The sequence below is a fragment of the Lissotriton vulgaris genome, chromosome 1_2, assembly GCF_964263255.1.
Source record: "Lissotriton vulgaris chromosome 1_2, aLisVul1.2, whole genome shotgun sequence".
Classification (NCBI taxonomy): domain Eukaryota; kingdom Metazoa; phylum Chordata; class Amphibia; order Caudata; family Salamandridae; genus Lissotriton; species Lissotriton vulgaris.
The window spans coordinates 347,684,320-347,702,487 of record NC_141686.1 but is presented as its reverse complement, the minus strand read 5'-3'; the positions used below and the strand labels follow the sequence as shown (position 1 = coordinate 347,702,487).

The 18,168-nt window shown below is 49.8% G+C and overlaps 1 protein-coding gene across 1 annotated transcript in view; it reads right to left on the bottom strand.

Annotated features, from left to right (window-relative positions):
* The window catches only part of LOC147736751 (NXPE family member 1-like), a 191,318-nt gene extending 183,400 nt beyond the window's left edge, over positions 1-7,918 (bottom strand). The window contains exon 1 of the mRNA XM_086953818.1: positions 7,839-7,918. The gene's annotated coding sequence lies outside the window, so the exon portion shown is untranslated. The remainder of the gene's footprint in view (positions 1-7,838) is intronic.
* Positions 7,919-18,168: the final 10,250 nt, after the last annotated feature.

Genomic DNA, 18,168 nt, shown 5'->3' with positions numbered 1-18,168 from the left:
CACCTGCCCCCCCCAGCACCTTGAGACCCTCGCGGGTATGTAGTGCACTTAACAATGACTGATTGATTGATTGATTGATTGATTGATTGATTGATTGATTGATCTTTAAAGCGTACCTCTGAGAACATCTCTTCCCTCCGCAAAGACTCCACCAATACTCCCGCCAAAAGACAAAAGAAGGAGCCTTGCTCTCCCACAAAATCTCCTTTACCTTTAACGATAGAAGACCTCATGGAGTTAAAACTTTTGAAGCCTTTTGTCATTGACATTAATGCTACTCTTCAGAGATTAGAGGAGAAATGGTCCAGTCTTGAGGCTAGATTGTCGGTGGTGGAGCAAAATATTAGCAATGTACAAGATGAGACTCCTAAGGTCGACGCTATGTCCAAGGAAATAGCTCTCCTTAAACAGCAAACGGAGGACTTGGAAAATCCCATTAGGTGCAATAACCTTAGAATTTATGGTATCCGTGAAGGGGAGGAGGGATCTGACATGCTTGCGTTACTCTAAATTCATATTCCTAAACTGGTTGGTCTTAACCTCTTCGGTGCTCATGACGGATCCCGGCCATCATGAGTCACGGTAGGCGTGTACTCATGGCGGCTGGGAGCCATCAGAACGTTGCTGCTCCTCCCATGCGGTGTTAATTCCCCCCCTGTGCTGGAGAATTAATCAGTGGGCGGAGTACTGACGGCTCATGGCCATCATGAGCACACGCCAACCGTGATTTATGATGGCCGGAAGCGGTCATGAGCACCACAGCGCCACGCCCCCCCTGCACTGTGGCAGAATTTGCGCCACGGCAAAGGGGTTAAGGAAAGCACTACTCTTAACCTTCAACGTACTAATCGCATTGGACCAAATCCTGGAAGATCCTCTCCCCTTCGTCATCCGGCCACTCCAGAGGGATAATTGTCGCTGCTCATTTTGTAGTTTTGTTCTATTATTGAAGATGCAAGACGCAGTACGGGGAGCGCAAAGGCAGGAGTGGCGGCAAATAACAGGTAAGTGCCTTTTTAAATCATTATTAAAGGACTTTGGGAAGTGGGAGTGGGCCTAGCGTATCAACAGATGCGTGACGCATCTGATGCCGGAAAGTTGACGCAGTGCTGGAGTTGTGACGCAAGCGCGATGAAACTCCAGCACTGCTCGTGGGGCCCTATACTAGCCGTGCTGCGTCATTCCTTATTCCTGCTTCAAGCAGGCGTAGGTTTTGACGCAGCAGGGTCGGAAAAGTGACTGAGTGAAATCTTGTAGATTTCACTCAGCCACTTTTCCGAGACGTTCCAGCGCCGGAACACCCCCCCATGCCGGAACGCCCACATGCGGCGCAGGGCTTTACAATGTGACAGATCTCCCTAGATGTGTCACGTTATAAATACCCCACAGCATGGCACTGGCTTTGCGCCGCCGCTGCGTCACAAAAGTGACGCAACGGCGGCGCAAATGTGGCATATGGGGCTTGTAAATCGGCCCCATACTTCTTAAAATCATGTTTAAATTCATATTTTTGCACTACGTTTCTTTAAAACCCATCTTGCAGACCTATTATTAATTTTTGCAGTTATTCAGGACGTCACAATGACGTTGTTAAACGCAATGATTGAGCCTTTTCCATAAAGTGAAAACACATAAATGCACACACACTACAGTATTTTACACACTAGAAGTTTATTACTGTTCACTTCAAGCTCATGTTTTTCTAGTGTATTTCTAGAACAACCATCTCTAAAACCTAGTTTCTGTTTTCCTAGTGAGACCGGAGATCCTCACGGTTATGTTGTAAAAGCGGAGAGCAAAAGCAGGAATTCAATAGCCACCACCACATTAAAAAATTATAGCTATATAATTAATTCTATCCAACACAGTAGAGAACTCACTATATAAATAACTCTACAAAAACATTTATCAATATCTCTATAACAATACGTACTAATGATGATTCATTGATTTTTTTTGTATTTTCACCAATAGTTGCAATGACGTTAATAGTCGCAATGTCCCCGCGATGGTACATGGGGGCCCGCGCAGGCAGTTGTGGCCTTGTCGCAAATATCCTGCGCTGTTAAAAAAATCAATTTTAGACATATAACTTCTATCACCAACACCTCCATTTCTCTACCATGGGATTAGAGTATCTCTACTCTGACGTCTTATGTGGGCTTTCAGATTTTCAGCCGGTAACTGTTCCCGATAGATGAAATGGCAGGCGCAACTTTCAATTCAGGTTGCGTCCAGCCAATCAGAGCATTCTCATTGTCGCGTGCATTTACAGCACACATAGAAGTTGCAAAATGTCATTTTTAAAAAGAATTATTGTTTATGTTCAGACAGGGACTTTCTGCACTTGAACGACCAATGGAGTTTCAATGTTTCCATGTGTGCTTCCCAACGCAGCACATGTACAAACAGCAAAAACAAGGAGAAGTTAAACAGTTCTCCTTGTTTAGCCAGGGTAAGACCAGGTTTTCCCTGGTCTTAAATTTGGCGCTGCCTCATATTCACTCCACCCTTGTAAATATAGGGCAGTGTCAAAATCAATGGGTGATGCGGTGTAACGCCCAACACAACACCCATTTCCCTCCCCTTTTCCGCTAAATAAAGCGTGAAAGGGCGCCTTATTTACAAGGCAGAGTTAAGTCACCTTTGTGTCTTAACGCTGCCTTTTAAATAAGGTGAAGCGCCTTTCACCACCACAATATCCAAAAGGATGACATTTTGGTCGTGAAAGGGGCTTGTAAATATGCCCCTTTTACCTCTCTTCCCATCCTTCAAAGATTTCAATTCAAACCTGATGGGGCACGTGCCTTACATCTCTAGTTCTTTGCACGGTAAACAACACCAGGCCCCTCTGAGGAGAGCCCTGAGACCCTGCACTCATGGTATACTCTGCTCACACTACATTCACCAACCCTCCTTACACTCAGCACCTAACTCATACAACTCATCAATTGCACTCACACTCACACCCCCACCCTCTACACTCACCTCACACACTCCTCACCAAATATACTCACCCCAAACATTTCTCACCTTCTGCAGTTACTCCCTCAGCTCAACCTCTGCACTCAGATCATACAAGCCAAAGCCTCTGCACCCACCTCAAACGCTCCTCATCCTCCGCACTTAACTCCCACTTCACACTGAACTTGAACTCTTTAACCACTGCACTTAGATCAGACCCTCCTCAGCCCTCACCTCAAACACTCCTCCCTCCGTGCACTCACCCACTATCCTCATACTCAACACTTAACTCACTCACCCAGTGGAATATTATCAAGAACGGAGTTAAAAATTATCGTCGGTTTAGCGGCAAGAAACTGCAGCTAAAGCTGCGATAATGGGCTTGATAATATGCCCTTGAGAATTACAATAGAGCCCATGTTCTGGTGTGAACATGGGCTCTATTGTAATTGTCAAGGGCATATTATCAAGCCCATTATCGCAGCTTTACCTGCAGTTTTCTGCCCCAAAACCGGCGATAATTTTAACGCCATTCTTGATATTATACCCCTATGTTCTCTCTCTGTTCTCATCCCCATCCTCTGCACTCATCTCACACACTCCTCATTCTGTGCACTCATCCATCCTCCTCATACTCAGTACTTAGCTCACACAACTTGCCCTTTACACTCATCACTACTCTCTGCCCTCACCTAACACACTCTTCACTCTATGCACTCACCTACTCTCCTCACACTTGGCACTCAGCTCACACAGCTCACCCTCTGCACTCACCCCCACCCACATCTTGTGTACTTACCTCACACTCCTCACTCTCTCCACTCACCCACTCTCTTGACACTTTGCACTTAACTCACACAGCTGACCCTCTGCACTCACCTCCTGTCTCTAAACTGACCTCACACAATCCTCAACATTTGTACTCACCCTAAACAATTCTCACTTTCCTCACTCACTCCCTCTCCTCACCCTCTGTAATGAGATCATACAATCCCCACCCTGTGCACTCACCTTAAACACACTTCATCTTATGCATTCTCCTCAAACACTCATCCTCAGGGCTCAACTCAAACTTCACCCTGACCACAAACCCTCTCCTCTCTGCACTCTCTGCACTCAGATGAGACTCTCCTCAGCCCTCTGTCCTCACCTCAGACTTTCCTCACTCAAATTCAAACTTCACCCTGAACTCAAACCCTCTACTTACCCCCTGAACCAAGATGAGGCCCTCCTCAGCACTTTGCTCCCACCTCAATTGCTCATCTGCCTCTGCACTCAGTTCACACAAATACGTTTCTGCACAAATGACTTTCTGCACTCACCGTTTTCCTCACAATCTGCACTCATCTCAAACACTCCTCACTCTCTGAACTCACCTCAAACATTTCTCATCCACTATACTTACCTCACAAACCTCCTACCCTTCAAACACCCCACCATCTGCACTAATGCCCTATTCTAACCCTATGTACCCACTCAGACACCCGGGCACTCTGCACTCCCTTCTCACACATGCATCAGCCTCTGATCGTATGCTGCACATTCATCACCTTTTGCACTCTTCCCACATACCCTTCTCCCGCACTCACCTCACGCTCCTCGGCCTGTTCACTCACACTCATCCCATCCCCCTCTTGCCTCACCGCACAATCTCATGTCCTCTGCTGTCATTGGACACACTCTTCATCCTCTGTACTCAGCTGATGTACTCCACACCGTTTGCACTCACTCTCCTTACCCTCAACATTCAGGTCACACCTTCCAAACTCTCAGCACTCTTTTTCAAACACTCATCAACCTCTGCACTCACCTCACACATCCTCTCACCCCTGATTTCACCTGACACCCTTCTACCCAGTGTATTAATTCTCTTTTCTTCTCATTGTTCCATCCCACACACCGCTCAGCTCTGTGCTCACCTCACATATTCACAATTGTCTGCCTTGCTGCATTAACCACACACTCTTCAACCTTTTCACTCAACTTTGACACTCCCTACCGTCTCCCTCACCTCATAAACTGCTTACCAACTGATTTCAGTTCACACACTCCTCAACCCCTTCACTCATAACCTTCAGGCTCACACACAACTCCACCTTTGCCGTCACTTCACATACTCATCACCTCCTGCACTCACTCCTGACACACCTCATCCTCTGCATTCACCTTCCTCACTCCTCATCCTCTGGACCCACCTCGTACACTCCTTACCTCTTTACTCACCTCACATACTACTGTCCTCTGGACTCACTTCATACACCCTTTGCCCTCCTCACTCACCTCACACACTACTGTCCTCTGTACTCACCTGATACACCCTTCTTCTGCCCTCACTTCACATAGTACTCCCCCTCTCCATTTTCACACACTCCTCACCCCTTGACTCGCCTCACACTCACCACCCCATTGAGTCACCTCACACACTGTCCACCCCCTCAGTCACCTCACTCTCTGCTCACCCCTTGACTCACCTCACACACTGTCCACCCCTTCAGTCACCTCACTCACTCTCCCCTTCAGTCACCTCACACTCTGTCCACCCCTTCAGTCACCTCACACACTCTCCCCTTCAGTCACCTCACACTCTGTCCACCCCTTCAGTCACCTCACACACTCTCCCCTTCAGTCACCTCACACTCTGTCCACCCCTTCAGTCACCTCACACACTCTCCCCTTCAGTCACCTCACTCACTGTCCACCCCTTCAGTCACCTCACACACTCTCCCCTTCAGTCACCTCACTCACTGTCCACCCCTTCAGTCACCTCACACACTCTCCCCTTAAGTCACCTCACTCACTGTCCACCCCTTCAGTCACCTCACACACTCTCCCCTTCAGTCACCTCACACTCTGTCCACCCCTTCAGTCACCTCACACACTCTCCCCTTCAGTCACCTCACACTCTGTCCACCCCTTCAGTCACCTCACGCACTCTCCCCTTCAGTCACCTCACTCTCTGCTCACCCCTTGACTCACCTCACACACTCTCCCCCCTCAGTCACCTCACACACTCTCCCCTTCAGTCACCTCACTCACTGTCCACCCCTTCAGTCACCTCACACACTCTCCCCTTCAGTCACCTCACTCACTGTCCACCCCTTCAGTCACCTCACACACTCTCCCCTTCAGTCACCTCACACTCTGTCCACACCTTCAGTCACCTCACACACTCTCCCCTTCAGTCACCTCACTCTCTGCTCACCCCTTGACTCACCTCACACACTCTCCCCCCTCAGTCACCTCACACACTCTCCCCTTCAGTCACCTCACTCTCTGCTCACCCCTTGACTCACCTCACACACTCTCCCCCCTCAGTCACCTCACACACTCTCCCCTTCAGTCACCTCACTCACTGTCCACCCCTTCAGTCACCTCACACATTCTCCCCTTCAGTCACCTCACACTCTGTCCACCCCTTCAGTCACCTCACACACTCTCCACCCCTTCGGTCACCTCACACACTGTCCACCCCTTCGGTCACCTCACACACTGTCCACCCCTTCGGTCACCTCACACACTGTCCACCCCTTCAGTCACCTCACACACTGTCCACCCCTTCGGTCACCTCACACACTGTCCACCCCTTCAGTCACCTCACTCTCTGCTCACCCCTTGACTCACCTCACACACTGTCCACCCCTTCAGTCACCTCACACACTGTCCACCCCTTCGGTCACCTCACACACTGTCCACCCCTTCGGTCACCTCACACACTGTCCACCCCTTCGGTCACCTCACACACTGTCCACCCCTTCAGTCACCTCACACACTGTCCACCCCTTCGGTCACCTCACACACTGTCCACCCCTTCGGTCACCTCACACACTGTCCACCCCTTCAGTCACCTCACACACTCTCCCCCCTCAGTCACCTCACTCTCAGCTCACCCCTCGACTCACCTCACACACTCACCACCCCATTGAGTCACCTCACACACTCTCCACCCCTTCAGTCACCTCACTCACTGTCCACCCCTTCAGTCACCTCACTCACTGTCCACCCCTTCAGTCACCTCACACACTCTCCACCCCTTCAGTCACCTCACACACTCTCCCCTTCAGTCACCTCACACTCTCCACCCCTTCAGTCACCTCACACACTCTCCCCTTCAGTCACCTCACACACTCTCCCCTTCAGTCACCTCACACACTCTCCACCCCTTCAGTCACCTCACACACTCTCCACCCCTTCAGTCACCTCACACACTCTCCCCTTCAGTCACCTCACTCACTGTCCACCCCTTCAGTCACCTCACTCACTGTCCACCCCTTCAGTCACCTCACACACTCTCCACCCCTTCAGTCACCTCACACACTCTCCCCTTCAGTCACCTCACTCACTGTCCACCCCTTCAGTCACCTCACTCACTGTCCACCCCTTCAGTCACCTCACACACTCTCCACCCCTTCAGTCACCTCACACACTCTCCCCTTCAGTCACCTCACACACTCTCCACCCCTTCAGTCACCTCACACACTCTCCACCCCTTCAGTCACCTCACACACTCTCCCCTTCAGTCACCTCACTCACTGTCCACCCCTTCAGTCACCTCACACACTCTCCACCCCTTCAGTCACCTCACACACTCTCCACCCCTTCAGTCACCTCACACACTCTCCCCTTCAGTCACCTCACTCACTGTCCACCCCATTGAGTCACCTCACACACTCTCCACCCCTTCAGTCACCTCACTCACTGTCCACCCCTTCAGTCACCTCACACACTCTCCACCCCTTCAGTCACCTCACACACTCTCCCCTTCAGTCACCTCACACACTCTCCCCTTCAGTCACCTCACACTCCTCACCCCTTCAGTCACCTCACTCACTGTCCACCCCTTCAGTCACCTCACTCTCTGCTCACCATGCACTCACCTGTGTTCACTGGAGACCCTGCGTCTCTTGTGCTCAGATCACACAGTGCTCGGCCTCTTGTGTCATCAGCTGTCGTCGGCTGCGCCTCTCACCTCTCTGAGGACAATTTAATGACAGCTCAAGTCCTTTAGGCGGGGCTCTGATTACTGTGTAATTGAAGAGCTAACATTAATTTCTCATTTGTTTCCGGCCCTGCCCGTCCCTCGCCCGCTGCCAAGGGTCAGATCTTTAGGGACTGTCCCTCGTTCAGCCGGGCCCGGCTTCCTGCCCACAGCCGGGGGCACCTCCAGCTTTGGGTGCCCCCTGAGCAGGGGTGCAGCCGACAGTACATGTCTGGGGAGGGCAGGGCCAGGCTTGGGGACTTTCCTTTGACCCGACACAAAGCGCCCGCTGCTGGCGAGCAGGGTCCTATATATGGAAACACACACATTGGCAGAGCTCTGAAGCGAAAAAGGAAAGGCAGGCGCACTCCCAGGCTGCAGGGACGCTTTAATATTATTTTCATTCTGTAATAATGCCAGGGTGGACGTCTGATGTCCAGCATAGGCTTGGATTGGAAAGGTACACATTCACATTTTCACAAAACGTTTCCGCTGCTTCGAGAAAGTGTAGATTTATTGGCACAAAGTCCTGTTTACTTTTTTTTAGTAGCTGGGCTTTGCATCAGAGCCGTGGGTGTTTGCCTGGGAATGCTCACGTACAACCTATAAAACAGCTCCTTGGCACAAAGCAGCTCACGGGCCACTTTCCAAGGCAGATCAGGATTAGTGCTGGCAGGTAAATCCCAGCACAGCCCTCTACCTGCGAGTGTGCTACTTTTGTGAAGAAAAGCTAGTGAAAAGTGCTGGTATGTTTCCTTCTGAGTCATTTTGCACCGTCTGCGGTGCCTGTTGCATACAGTGACCCGCCTTACACATGGGTTCACCTACCTAGGTATTCGCCACGCTCTCTCGCCCAGGCTGGACCTCATGAGTCACTTGTCCCTCGCGCATCGACCGGTCATACACACAGATTTATGAAGAAATCATTTGAAACAAACATGCTTTATCACCAGAACAATGCATTTCCACTGATTCGTTTATCACCTTGCTGCCCTGCGTTACAGGGAAAGGCAGGAATGAGCTGTATTCAGTGGTCGAAGTGGGGAAAAAAAGTAGGGGAACTGTGGGCGGAGAATCAGGGGGCGGGAATAACCGAAGATTGAATCAGTGGGTGAAGTCAGGGGTGTGGCTAGAAATAGCAAAACATACCAATTTTTTGTACGTTTGGCATTTCACTGACCAGTTACAGCTTATAATGTTATTTAATTCAAACAAAGGATAGACATGTTTATTTGAGGTTTAATGTAGAAGGTATTTACATTGAAATACATTTGTAATGTGGGACTTGTTTCCTATCACAGAATACACTTATAAGTAGAATCATAAGCCATTTGTCTTGGAGCCACGCAGTTTCTTTCTTCAGCACTTCTACTCCCTTTTTCTAAAAATTTCTGAACAAAAAATGCGGGTTTAAATTCTATGACAGGAGGCCCCACAATTTTATGAACATTATAGAAGACAGACGATTGATTGATATTCTGTTCCACAGTGGTGTGAGCACATCATTCATTACACTCCTCCCGGCGCCTGTCTCCAACCGAGGAGGAGGAGAGAGCATGGAGAGAGCATGGTGGGGGGGGGGGGGAGGGGGGGGGTGCATTCCTCCATAGGGCTCTTCCGTCAGATTATGCCTTACCTAGTCCTGCAAGTATAATACACTTTTTACCCAACTCTGTGGTGCTCGTTTTATCACCCTAGGAAGGATGAAAGGGTGAGTGGCTCTGTCAGAGATTTGAACCTGTGACTGTGAGGCCCCACCAGGGTCCCTGGAAAGGATGCATTAACCCACTGAGCCACCAGACCGCGTTTCAAGTACATCTCTTTAAGAGAACCAATGTTTTATGCTTTTGCAACCCACCTCCTTCCTTTAGCCAGAGTTTTTACAGCTAATGGTAATTAGCAGAGCTCTCTCTCATTAACAAAATTCACAGAGGACCGGAGGGAATAGTGGTATGGAAGCCATTGGCTGCCACCAGTTCGCTGCCAGGAACCAAGGGTTTGTTTATTGATGCAAATTTAAGCATTGCCTCTCTTAGGAGGGATCGGAGCTGATAAAAGCATTTACAGAAAAGTTCTCATGTTAGCATTACACGGATGCAGAACAGGCAATTACTGCTGGACATCCAGATAAGACCTATAGTAAAGATAACTTGTCTTTAGGTAGCACTTCAAACCGCACTTCCGCATTTCTAAGCACGGAATATAGCAGGTGTTATTTTTTATGCAATTTAATGTTTGTTGTATGTATTGGCATTTATATAGCGCACTACTTTACCCGTAGGGTCCCAAGGCGCTTCGACCGCTGCGAAACCCTTCCTGGCTTCCCTGAGAGATGGTCTCTTAATGGGTATCTCCAGGGTGAGACCAGGCATCCCCGGCGGTCTGGTGGGGCCGTTAGTGAAGATGAGGCAAGCTAATGCCCAGAGTTGCCGAGTGTGATCGCTGATCAGAGTGGGCACCGAGGCGAGAGAATTATCGAGTCCGCTGACCCTGGTCCAGAAACCTGCCGCGCCGGGAATCGAACCCTGGTCCCGGGCAGTCCTCTGCTCTCGGGTCTGCCGCCTCTAACCAGTGAGCCACACTACTTCACTGTTTGTTCAACAATCCGCCACAGAAAAAAACAGAACATAATAGAAAATACATTTGTATTCGTTGAGATTGATTGAGACAAGATACCTGATTTGGAGGATAAATGGTCCGGCATTATTATTGAACATTATTATTGTTGTTGTGGGTGTTTCGCTGTTTGCTGCTGAACAGACGGGGTGGGGGGTGTCTCTGATGTGTTCTGATGGGTGTTAGTATGTGCATGTCATGGGGTGAGTGCTATTGTGCACACTGATATAGAAAAATAGGGGTCTAATTAAGACTTTCACTGTTATGGTGGGGGGGGGAAGCCAACCCCTCCTGAAATTACAGTTGCAGCTTGTATGACCTGTGACTTCTGTGCATATACCGTTTTTTGGCTCACAATGGGGAAAGCATACTGAGTGCGAAATTACAGCACCCCTTGCTACTGCTTTCCCACCATTACTTGGTCAAATTCCTGCTTTTGGCAAGTGGATCTGTGTCTTTTGGCAAGTGTATCTGTCTGAGTTTTACTGTACTCAGTACTAAAACGTGTAAAGTAAAATCATGTGCTCGGCATACTACCACCACACCATTTTTTTTGGTGCTTCTCTTAAGCTTTTGTCAAGGGCCTATCACGCAGTAACAGACATCCCCCTAAACCAAGCGAAACCTATTGGCTTTGCCAATGCTTGTAACCAGTATTGGATATTTCATGTTGTTGTGAATAATTAGAACTGAAAATGTGTTCAGGTTTGAAAATATAGTGAATTAAACCTTTGAAGATCTGCGGACGGGGTGGTAGTCTTCATAGTGTCTCAAACATTCCCTTTGTTCCAGTCTCATTACTTTACTCTGCAGTCTGTCTACTACACACCTACACCCAGGGCATTAAGTGGAAGAAAAAATTAGGGGGGGGGTCCCTGAAATGTCAAAGCCTAAATTAATTAAGGGCGTTGTTTAAACATATACACTAAAATTCCTCTACAGTACTCAGAACCACTATCCCACACATTTGCATAGAATCACAACGGCAACCGGCATACCGGAATATTGCTCTGTGTGCCTTGCAGCAGCGCTGAAGAATCAACAACCACAATTTCTGAACACCGTTTTGCCCCTGATAGGAATTCAGAGAAATGCACACTACCTTCAGCCACAATTCAATTTTGCCCGTTATAAACACTTGGATGCAACTCAATTCGAATCATGCACTACACAAGACCAATATGCTGCCTGTAAAAAAAAATAAGTTTACACAACATCCTTGAACAAGCATTAAAAATGCAATATGTTCGCCTTTTATTAAGTTAAAGCCATTTACTTTGCTATACATTACCATTAGCAAGGTAAATGGCTTTAACTTAATCAAAGGCGCAAACTATTGCATTTTCAATGCTTGTCTTCTTTTCCAGTAGGTGTCCCTCAGTCTGTGTGAGCCCAAAAATAAAGGGCAGAGGTGTTCAAGGGCGGGGGCCACCAAAGCATCCTGATGTGACCAGTATATTGGTCACAGTGAGGGGAAAGCAGGTAGCCTTGGCAGTAATGAGCTGTAAATCACTGCACGGCAGGGCCATCAGAAGTAGCCGTTTTTGAGTGCTAAACCAAGACTGATGGCCCTTTCAGCTTGCTTTGCAGGCCCCTGCCCCCAGATACAGAGGGGAAGGGGGAGAGGCCGTGGGCACTGCAGAGGCTTTGCTCGATGAGTACCACACAGAGGAAACAGCGGAATGCTAACGTTATCATTTTTAATTAGGAACATTCCTGCCATCCTGGGACGCTTTTAAAAAATAAAGAAGTAGGGGAACGGACTGTAAAAAAATGTCAAAGTAGGGGCACGCTGTGCCCTGCTGTTCCCGCCCACTTCTACCACTGGCTGTATTTATCCCGATATGGAGCATTGTTGTCCTTTCTCCCTGCACTGGTGCACAGTGGGCTGCATGCAGCAACACAGGCACCCTCGCACCAAGAGGCAAGGCTGCCATGCACCAAAGCAGGCACATGTGCGCCACGATGCAAGGCTGCCATGCACCAAAGCAGGCACATGTGCGCCACGATGCAAGGCTGCCATGCACCAAAGCAGGCACATGTGCGCCACGATGCAAGGCTGCCATGCACCAAAGCAGGCACATGTGCGCCACGATGCAAGGCTACCATGCACCAAAGCAGGCACACATGCACCACGATGCATGGCTGCCATGCACTAACGCAGGCACACGTGCACCACGATGCATGGCTGCCATGCACTAACGCAGGCACACGTGCACCCCGATGGAAGGCTGCCATGCACCAGCGCAGGCACATGTGCACCCTGATGGAAGGCTAATATGCATCAACGCAGGCACACGTGCACCACGATGCAAGGTTGCCATGGACCAAAGCAGGCACATGTGCGCCACGATGCAAGGCTGCCATGCACCAATGCAGGCACACGTGTACCACGATGCAAGGCTGCCGTGCACCAACGCAGGCACATGTACAACACGATGCAAGGCTGCCATGCACCAACGCAGGCACACGTGCGCCACGATGCAAGGCTGCCATGCACCAAAGCAGGCACACGTGCACCACGATGCATGGCTGCCATGCACTAACGCAGGCACACGTGCACCCCGATGGAAGACTGCCATGCACCAGCGCAGGCACATGTGCACCCCGATGGAAGGCTAATATGCATCAACGCAGGCACACGTGCACCACGATGCAAGGCTGCCATGCACCAAAGCAGGCACACGTGCACCACAATGCAAGGCTGCCATGCACCAACGCAGGCACACGTGTACCACGATGCAAGGCTGCCGTGCACCAACGCAGGCACATGTGCAACACGATGCAAGGCTGCCATGCACCAATGCAGGCACACGTGCGCCACGATGCAAGGCTGCCATGCACCAACGCAGGTACACGTGCACCACGATGCAAGGCTGAAGTGTACCAACACAGGCACACCTGCGCCACGATGGAAGGCTAATATGCACCAACGCAGGCACACGTGCACCACAATGCAAGGCTGCCATGCACCAACGCAGGCCCACGTGCACCACGATGCAAGGCTGCCATGCACCAAAGCAGGCACACGTGCGCCACGATGCAAGGCTGCCATGCACCAAACCAGGCACGCGTGCACCACGATGCAAGGCTGAAGTGTGCCAACACAGGCACACCTGCGCCACGATGGAAGGCTAATATACACCAACGCAGGCACACGTGCACCACAATGCAAGGCTGCCATGCACCAACGCAGGCACACGTGCACCACGATGCAAGGCTGAAGTGTACCAACACAGGCACACGTGCACCCCGATGGCAGGCTAATATGCACCAACGCAGGCACACGTGCACCACAATGCAAGGCTGCCATGCACCAACGCAGGCACACGTACACCACGATGCAAGGCTGCCGTGCACCAACGCAGGCACACATGCACCACGATGCAAGGCTGCCATGAACCAACGCAGGTACACTTGCACCACGATGCAAGGCTGCCGTGCACCAACGCAGGCACATGTACACCAGGATGCAAGGCTGCCATGCACCAATGCAGGCACACGTGTACCACGATGCAAGGCTGCCATGCACCAATGCAGGCACACGTGCACCACGATGCAAGGCTGCCGTGCACCAACACAGGCACATGTGCACCACAATGCAAGGCTGCCATGCACCAACACAGGCACACGTGCACCACGATGCAAGGCTGCCATGCACCAACGCAGGCACACGTGCACCACGATGCAAGGCTGCCATGCACCAATGCAGGCACACATGCGCCACGATGCAAGGCTGCCATGCACCAACGCAGGTACACGTGCACCACGATGCAAGGCTGCCATGCGCCAACGCTGGCACACATGCACCACGATGCAAGGCTGCCATGCACCAACGCAGGCACACGTGCACCACGATGCAAGGCTGCCATGCACCAATGCAGGCACACGTGCACCCGAATGGAAGGCTAATATGCACCAACGCAGGCACACGTGCACCACGATGCAAGGCTGCCATGCACCACCGCAGGCACACATGCACCACGATGCAAGGCTGCCATGCACCAATGCAGGCACACGTACACCACGATGCAAGGCTGCCGTGCACCAACGCAGGCACATGTGCACCACAATGCAAGGCTGCCATGCACCAACGCAGGCACACGTACACCCCGATGGAAGGCTAATATCACCAACGCAGGCACACGTGCACCACAATGCAAGGCTGCCATGCACCAACGCAGGCACACGTGCACCACGATGCAAGGCTGCCATGCACCAACGCAGGTACACGTGCACCATGATGCAAGGCTGCCATGCACCAACGCAGGCACACATGCACCACGATGCAAGGCTGCCATGCACCAACGCAGGCACGCATGCACCACGATGCAAGGCTGCCATGCACCAATGCAGGCACACGTGCACCCCAATGGAAGGCTAATATACACCAACGCAGGCACACGTGCACCACGATGCAAGGCTGCCATGCACCAATGCAGGCACACGTGCACCACAATGCAAGGCTGCCATGCACCAACGCAGGCACACGTACACCACGATGCAAGGCTGCCGTGCACCAACGCAGGCACATGTGCACCACAATGCTTAATTCAGACACTCTGTTCATCACCACCCCCTTTTTCTGAATCATTTTTGCCCACCATAAGCGTGGAAGGGTATACTCAGATGTGAGTCCCTTGCTCATTGCACCATCAGGATTCAAGGAAGCCGGGCCGAAGACGGCTGAAATGCCAGAAACCGGTCCCCGGAAGCTTGTTTCCTTCCCAGTATAAGAATTGGCTTGGTAGTTTGGTCTGCCCTGTTCCCATGATGCACTGGGCCAGGGTCAGACTAATTTGCATATAGCCAAGTTCTGAGCTGGGATGGTGCAGTGAGCTAAAAAACGGTGATGGATCAAGCCCTGATCTTTGGACTGGGTAAGAGTGGTCTGCTTAATTCAGACACTCTGTTCATCACCACCCCCTTTTTCTGAATCATGCACCAAGGCTGACAGCATTGTAAGGATAGTGTTTGTTGAAGAAGGGGCACTTTCTTGAACAGAAACAATCCCCTGAGACGTTTTCCTCTTTCCCTGTGTGCCGCAGAAGGCAGCCCACATAGAAACAGGAAAAAACATGGAGAAATAAAAATAGTTCTCCTTGTTGCGTCTCACCTGTTGGCGCATCCCAGGTCTACCATCTGGCAATGCATCAAAATCCATGGACCTGCGTGGGAACACCAGGGTAACGCCCATGGGATGCCTTCCTGGCGCAGAGTAAGGCAACACAGCGATTTGCGCCACTTTTGCCTCACTCCAGATTTATGAAGCCACTCAGGGCCTCACAAGGGGGCCTTGCAGGGCTTCGCAAATCGCATCTTGGGCTTGTGTCGCGCCTGCACCATGTTGGTTGGTGCAAGAGCAAAGCAACTCCCATTGTAAATATGGCCCTAAATGTGAGAAAATGTAGAACAGGAAAAACCAGCTGGTGGGAAAGTAACAAACTATAAAGGTTCAAGAGAGAAGCCCTGGAGAACCTACCACTAGACATTCAACCGGACTGTGCTGCAGGGAGTGGATTGATTGACATATGCCACTCCGCCTCTAACAGTGCTGTCCTAGTAGATCGCACACATACCACGCGTCCGGCTTAGGAGCCTCTCGCAGCTGCTTCTTGAAACAAGCCACGCTGAATGTAAATCAGGGATGAACATGATTCTTTCAGGGATTTTTTGGGGGATCTTAGGCTTCAAAATGTTTCAATCAGAATATATTTATTATATATTTAATAAACCAGAAAACAAACAGAACCTTGGCATTAGAATAAAGTGAGCTGGGTCCAAAAATAAAACTGTATTCATGAGTTATCTGTAAGTCAAATTCCAGAAAAATTATTATATATCTGTTATTTATTTTCCACATCTCTACCCCCACCAACATTGTAGTCAGGACCTCAGTTCCCTTGCTTTTTATGAGCTGATAAAGGAGTGAGGTTTAATCAGGGGCTGCATTACTGTCTCTATTTAAACTTCGTGTGTTGTTGTAGAGGACATGGTGTGACACTAGCAGTGATCTCTTGCCTATCAGTACCGGTCTGCAGGCATTGGGCGGCGGCACCTTGGTAGTCCTCTTTGTCAGCATGAAGCTCACCTTGGAAGTGAGGAGCGGGGTAGGGAGGCGTAGCTGCCACGTCTCCCAGGTCCATGCATGCTCCAGTCAAGCTTTTTTTTCTTTCCATTCGGGGACTGCAGAGTGTAGGCCTAGTTTTAAACGGGAATAAAAAAGACTACACGTCCCAGAATTCAAAGAAGAGCCAGCATTTCCAATGCAATAGGTCTTGCATTAGCGAGAGTTTGAGCTATTGGCATTGTAATGTAATTACATGTAATGTAAAGCACTTAACTCTTCAACTGACCTGATCTGCCCTACCCTCCCCCCCCAAACCGCTCAGCACCTTGAGACCCTCACGGGTGAGTAGTGCGCTTTACCAACCTCTGATTGATTGATTGATTGATGTAATGTAAATAAGATTTGTAACGCGCAGCTAATGCCCAAAGGCGCCTTGGCACTGTTTGAGTGGAGGCAGGTATAACAGAGGAGACACCAAAGGACGGACAGACGGCAGAGGAATAGTTTATAGTTTATGAGTTATGCATTTTGTGTAAATAGCCAGGTTTTTAAGCTTTTTCTGAAACTCAGCAGGGAGGGGGCCGTTTGTAAGGAAATAGGTAATTCATTCCAAAGTTGTGCTGTTGCTCTAAAGAAACTCTTCCCACCCCAAGAAGACTTCTTAAAGGGGGTGACCACTAGGTTTTTGGCCAAGCCTGACCGAAGTGTTCTTGTTGGAACGTAGTACTTGAGTTTATTCCTGAATCGTACTGGCCCAATTCCCTGTAGTGATTTGAAGGCAGACAGAGTGCTTTAAACGTACGTCTCTGTCTGACCCTCAACCAATGTAGATTTTTTATAGCTTCTCTTGCTGAAGTGTTTTTGGGAATTTTAAAAATGAGGCGGGCCGCCACATTTTGCAAGGTCTGGAGCCTGTTAACCAGCCCTGAGTTGAGGGTGAGGTGAAGAATATTACAATAGTCAATTTGTGTTAGGACCAATGCCATGGATACTGTTTTCAAAAGATCAACAGGAATATATTTTAAAACTTTGTTGATTACTTTTATAGAGCCAAAAGGAGCGGAGGTTATTTTGCTGATTTGTTCTTTAAATTTCAGTCCCCTATCTAGGGTGGTACCAAGATCCTTTAGTTTGGCGGAAGGTATCGGGACTGTGTCCAGTTCTGGCGGCCACCAGTCGGGCGTCCACAGGGATGTTTTTTTTCCAGAGATAATAACCTCAGTTTTAGATGCATTCAATTTCAGGCAGTTTCCGTCCATCCAGTCACTCACCGTCTTCATACAGGCAATAAAAGCCTCACCTGGGTTTGTCACTCTATTAGTTAGGGACACCACGATTTGGGTGTCATCCGCATATGATGCTGGGGAGAAGCCAGCTTCTTTTATAATAGATGCTAGGGGCGCTATGTATAAGTTAAAAAGCGTAGGGCTCAGGGCCGAGCCCTGAGGGACTCCGTAATGCCTTTTATTTATGTGTTTTGAAATCCTGCAAGCAGTGTGTAAACACGCACTTTGTACTTATAGTCATTGCTTACAAGAAGCAA